The sequence below is a fragment of the Erpetoichthys calabaricus genome, chromosome 1 (assembly GCF_900747795.2).
Source record: "Erpetoichthys calabaricus chromosome 1, fErpCal1.3, whole genome shotgun sequence".
NCBI lineage: Eukaryota > Metazoa > Chordata > Cladistia > Polypteriformes > Polypteridae > Erpetoichthys > Erpetoichthys calabaricus.
In genome coordinates this window covers 327,858,101-327,863,916 of record NC_041394.2, presented here as the reverse complement: position 1 = coordinate 327,863,916, position 5,816 = coordinate 327,858,101, and the positions used below count along the sequence as shown (strand labels likewise).

The following is a 5,816-nucleotide window of genomic DNA, read 5'->3' as shown; positions in this document are numbered from 1 at the left end:
GTAGTGTATGCATTTCATTATACAGTGTGTGTGTTTCAGTAAGCGTTTAAGTATAAAGTGTAACAGTTTTAGTTTACAGTGTATGGGTTTCACGGTAAAGTGTGTGCATTTCAATACATTGTGTATGTGTTTCATTATGCAGTGCAGGCATTTCAGTAAGTATATGTGTTTTACTATATGGTGTATGGATTTCAGTATAGAGTATAGGCGTTTCAGTGCACAGTGTATGCAATTCAGTAGGCAGTGTATGTGTTTAACTACACTATGTATGTGTTTCAGTATATAATGTACGAGATTCAAGATACAGTGTATGTGATTCAGTATACGGTTTAAGTGCTTCAGTATGCAGTTTATGCCTTTCAGTATGCAGTGTAAGTGTTTCAGTATAGAGCGTTTGCGGAGATTACAATGATTTATGTCCTAAACGGCACCTCATACACTCCTGGGACTCTGTGTTCAATTTTAGTCTTCATATTGTAAGGAGCCGCATGTAAAAACAACACAGAAAGTGAAGTCAGGCAGTGCCAGTGAGCAGTAAGCAATGTGACAAGATCAGAGGAGTTGACTGAGGTGTGTTCAGTGCTTTGTTGGTGTATTTTAAATGTATTCTAATTTATTCATTCTTCTAACAAAGGAACAAAAGAAAAACATAACAATAAACATTTAAAAAGGAGGACACAGGCCCAGTTACCCAGGAGCCTCCTAAGATGGTCTGTAAATATGAAGAGGTGAACGATGAGGAGGAAGAGAAGAGTTACACACGACACATGGGCCTCCATTTCATGATTAACTTGGAGAGAAGAAGTGCGGACATCAAGAAAGAGGACTGTGAATAGGAATATGTGCCCTTTTCTCAGGACTGTCCTACCATTAAGGAGGAGGACTGTGAATGTGAGCCAACATTTGACAGCAGTGACATGCAGGAAACTGAAATGGTAATCAGTGTGAAAAAAGAAGAAGTAAAATGGGAGTTTGTGTCTCAGCAGGCGAGTTCAGATGTCACAGGATCAGGCCTCACTCTGAAGAGTCCGCACACCCTGCAGTGTCACTCTGTCCTCGTGAAGTCTGAGTGTTTGGAGTCTGACGTGACCAGGATTAAGAAAGAGTTAAGTTCCTGTCCTTCTGGAGAAGGTAAGAGTCAAATACAAACACCGTGTTAGGCCTGCAGCTTGGGGGAGTTACAGGAATGGTGCTCTCCTGCTTGTTCACTTTTTTGAGTATGAATTCAATGAATTCTGTGCTGAAATGTAACAGATTTCTAAACACTTCATAACATAATGGCTTATTTTAAACCAAACAAGTCATGTTTTCCAGTCAGAAAGAGAAGCAAAGGAAATAGAACAGTGAGGGACAGCAGAAGAATTGATGTTGGACATTATGAGCAAACTGATTATGTGAGCTGAAAGGTTTTATACATTTGGAAAAATTCTGTGGAGCAAATAAATAGAAAAAAACAAAAGTCATACGGCTCTGGTGAAAAACTCGAGTTCAGAGAGGACATCGATATGCCAATGAGGTACAGAAAAGTCACCGCCAGTCAAATAAAACAGCATCGGTGGGTACTGTGAAACAGCAGGTGATAAGGAAGAGAGTGGCATAAGATACTAATTTAAAGTTAAAATGTAGGGAAGTGGGCATCACGTGGAAATAGTGTGGATTAACTTATATGGTGGAACTAAGAGTATCACTATATGTACTGTTAATGTGGGAATCCTGCATAGGTCTCCATAAAGTCACATGTCTGACTTTTACCCAGAATGATAAGACTGCACTTAGCAATATTACATATAAAATAATAATAATAATAATAATAATAATAATAATAATAATATACGTGTCATGAAATGTTGGGGTCCTTCTCTGCCGTATTCTCCCAGCCTCCCTTTGTACTTGATCCCATTTTCTGTCCCCCATGTTCTGTCATTGCCCTGTATTTTGGTTGTCTCTTGTCACTCGTGTTTGTTGTGTTATGACGGTGGTGTTGCTGCCATCAGGGGTTGTCTCTGTTCAAATGTTTTGTGGTCAGCCATTGCTTTTGAGTTACAGTAGCAGGTTTGGGGCGTAACAAGGCTTGCTGTTGTCCTTTACCTATTAACTTTTATAAGTGTGTCTCATTAGTACATCATTGATGGTGTTACTTACACAAATCAGTGGTGAACTTCAAAACACCATAAAAAAATAAAACGAAGACGTTATCAGTTTGATGTTTGTGCTTCTCTGTGTTTCCTTTGATTACTTCAGTTTGTGCGCAGAGAGATTCTGAGGTTCTGCTCTCCATCGAGTTCATCAGATTCGAGTGTTCAGTACATTAAGTTAGTGATCACAGAAGCTGTGTATTTTAATATAAGTACAAAAATGATTTTATAACATTAAAATCAAAATTGAAGGTAAATAAAAAATATGCTTTATAACAGTGAAATGTTTTTTTTACAAACAATACCATTCCACCCTACTGTATGGTGTACAGTGGTGTGAAGTGTTTCTGTAATTCACTGCACATGCATATCTACACACTCCTCTCCTGCAAGCTCTGTCTTCTGCCTCCCGACTCCGGCTCCCTGAATGGAGTGAGGCGGCCCCTTTTATAATTCACCCGGATGTGCTCCATGTGCTCCATGATGACCTTCCTGCAGCACTTCCGGGTGTGGTGGAAGAGCTCCAGTCCATGTCTCCAGAAGTATTCACAGACAAAGACAAAGCTGTCACTTCTCCCTTTTAAGCTCTTGCATGTTCAGTACTCACAACTTGGTGCCTTGATCCCCTGCTGGAGACATGGACACACTTTTGGCATAACTCATTTAATTACATTTAATGAACAAACATCCACCCATCCATCACTGAACTCTTTTTTACAAAGTTCCAAAAGCATCAGGCACAAAGCAGAGATCAGTTGTAGACAAACGTTAGTCCGTCCACAGGCCCTCTCATGCACACATCTAGACACTCATATCGGGTCTGTTTAGAACCACCAACTCACCTAATCAGCATGTCTTTGTGACAAAGAAGCAAATCAGAGACCCAGAAGACAACCCCATGCAGACACTGGGAGAAGTCAGACAGCAAAACAAAGCAAGCAATTGGAATTTGGGGGATGAGTATAGGGGCAGCTCCGAATTAAAACATCTCTTTTCTTTAAAATATGAGTGACTGAGTGTTTACAAGTTGATGCTTTCTTTTTTTTTTTTGATATTTAGGATATCAACCATACCATTTTTTTAAATTGAACAAAAATATTCTTTCATCAGTATAATTAAAAAATGGAAGTTGACTTGTCATTATGTGTTGGGTTTATTTTCAATGGTAGTAAGCTGTGGTACACCAAATGATCATCTCTTTACAGTTCTCATTCTGAGCATTGTATATTTACATGGAAATTTGGATCTGTCTGTTTCTGCAGATTTACAAGAAAGTGAGGTCATCTCTCCATCATCATTTACTCTTCACTGCAGACTATCACAAAATGAAAATGTGAACAAGCTGATGTCTGAAGTAGAGAGTTTGTTACCAGCCCACAGCAAACAATTCTTCACCAGTGGTGATTTTCAAATACACAAAAGAATTTTTACTGAAGAAAAGGCACATTGCTGTTCTGAATGTGGAAAGCAATTTTCTTTCCAGAGCACTCTTATGACCCACAAAAAAATTCACAATGGAGAGAAGCCATATTCCTGTTCTGACTGCAGTAAACAATTCTCTACAAGTATCTCTCTTCTTACCCACAGACGGATTCACACTGGTGAGAAGCCATATTGCTGTTCTGACTGTGGTAAATAATTTAGGACCAGTGGTCATCTTCAAAACCACAGACGGGTTCACACCGGAGAGAAGCCATATTCTTGTACTGAATGTGGTAAACAGTTCTCCAGGAGTACCCTCCTTCATTCCCATAAAATAATTCATACTGGAGAGATGCCATATTCCTGTTCTGACTGTGGTAAATAATTCTCTACAAGTAGCAATCTTCAAACCCACAGACGGAATCACACTGGTGAAAAGCCATATTACTGTTCTGACTGTGGTAAACAATTCTCTACAAGTACCTCTCTTCATACCCACAGCCGGATTCACACTGGAGAGAAGCCATATTCCTGTTCTGACTGTAGTAAATAATTCTCTACAAGTGGCACTCTTCGAACCCACAGACAGAATCACACTGGTGAAAAGCCATATTCCAGTACTGAATGTGGCAAACAGTTCTCCAGGAGTTGGTGTCTTCAGTCCCACAGAAGAATTCACAATGGAGAGAAGGCATAGTGCTGTACTGACTATAGTAAACTATTCTGTACAAACAGCTCTCTTCTAACCCACAGACAAATTCACACTGGTGAAAAGCCATTTTGCTGTTCTGACTGTGGTAAAGAATTCCCTTCAAGTAGCTCTCTTCAAACCCATAGACGGATTCACTTTGGTGAGAAGCTATATTGCTGTCCTCAATGTGGTAAACAGTTTAGCACAAATAGCAGTCATAAGAGACACATTAGAATCCACAGTGGGGAAAATTAAATACAGAATCACGTGCAAAACATGACTGTTCATACTCTGAAATAATTACCACCTAGAAATGGCATAGATTGAAAGTAGAACAAGCATAGATGAGTTAAAGCATAGATGAGTTAAAGTAACAACAAATGTATGAATTGCACAAGCTACACAATAAACCCAAGAGAACAGTGTCCCAGCTATCCAATAAGTAGACACTAGAAAAATTGAAAATAAATAGAAAGTGCAGCAATTCTTCTTCTTCTTCTGTCGGCTGCTCCAATTAGGGGTTGCCACAGCGGATCATCTTCTTTCATATCTTTCTGTTGTGATAGTTGCCCGGACACTACCAGTCGGAGACCACATCTTTATAAAACACGCACGTTTATTAAACATTATATAAACAATTCTCACACTAACACACAATGCACTCAGCAATAATCACCACTATTTCAGTCCTTTGCCGCCTCTACTCCTCCAGGGAGCTTCGTCCTTCTCCCACTCCCGACTCTGGTTCCCTGACTGAAAGGATGCGGCCCCTTTTATTCCCAACCGGATGTGCTCCAGGTGGCTGATGATGTCCATCCGGCAGCACTTCCTGGTGTGGCGGAAGTGCTGCCCTTTGAACCGGAAGCACTCTGGGCATCCCTGGCCGATCCCTCCGCCATCTTGCCAAATGTGGCGGAAGTAATCACATCCGGGTCTCCTGAGGCTTAAAGCGCCCCCTGGCGGAGGCCACGGTTCCCAATAGTACAAATCCTCTTTGTCCTTGCCCCGTGGTCCTCTTTTTATCCAGGGTGACTGCCCCTTTGTGCCCCGGAAGCTATTAATGTCCCTTTCCGGTCCCTCCAGGCATCCCGGCCAGGTAATGACCAGTCATCTGTGACACTGTCCTCTCCATCTTGTTCTGTTACACCCATCACCTGCATGTCCTCTCTCACCACATCCATAAACCTTCTCTTAGGCCTTCCTCTTTTCCTCTTAATGCCCTAAAATGGATACAAATTATAAATTAAAAAAAAATAGAAAGGCAGAGATACCTCCAACAATACGGATAAATTGAAACTGGAAAACCTTTTCGGACCTCCTGAAGGCAGACGAGAATAAAGAACTACACAGAAGAGAGGCATTACAAAGGATGGTGTTAAACAGCACTGAATATGTCCTTATATTTAGGGTAGGCAAGACCGGGTGAACTAGAAATCAACTGGCAATCCCAGGGCTTTGGAATGTCCAATTGGGAATAAGAACATTTCCATAAAATTAATACAAAAAATAAAATTTACTGTGTGCACATTGTAACAAGACAAGATAATGTCAAAGTGATGGAACACCTT

General features: G+C 40.6%; 1 pseudogene; it reads left to right on the top strand.

Moving 5' to 3' along the window:
* The first annotated feature begins 678 nt into the window (after nucleotides 1–678).
* LOC114666032 (zinc finger protein 239-like) lies at nucleotides 679–4,503 on the top strand (annotated as a pseudogene).
* Nucleotides 4,504–5,816: the final 1,313 nt, after the last annotated feature.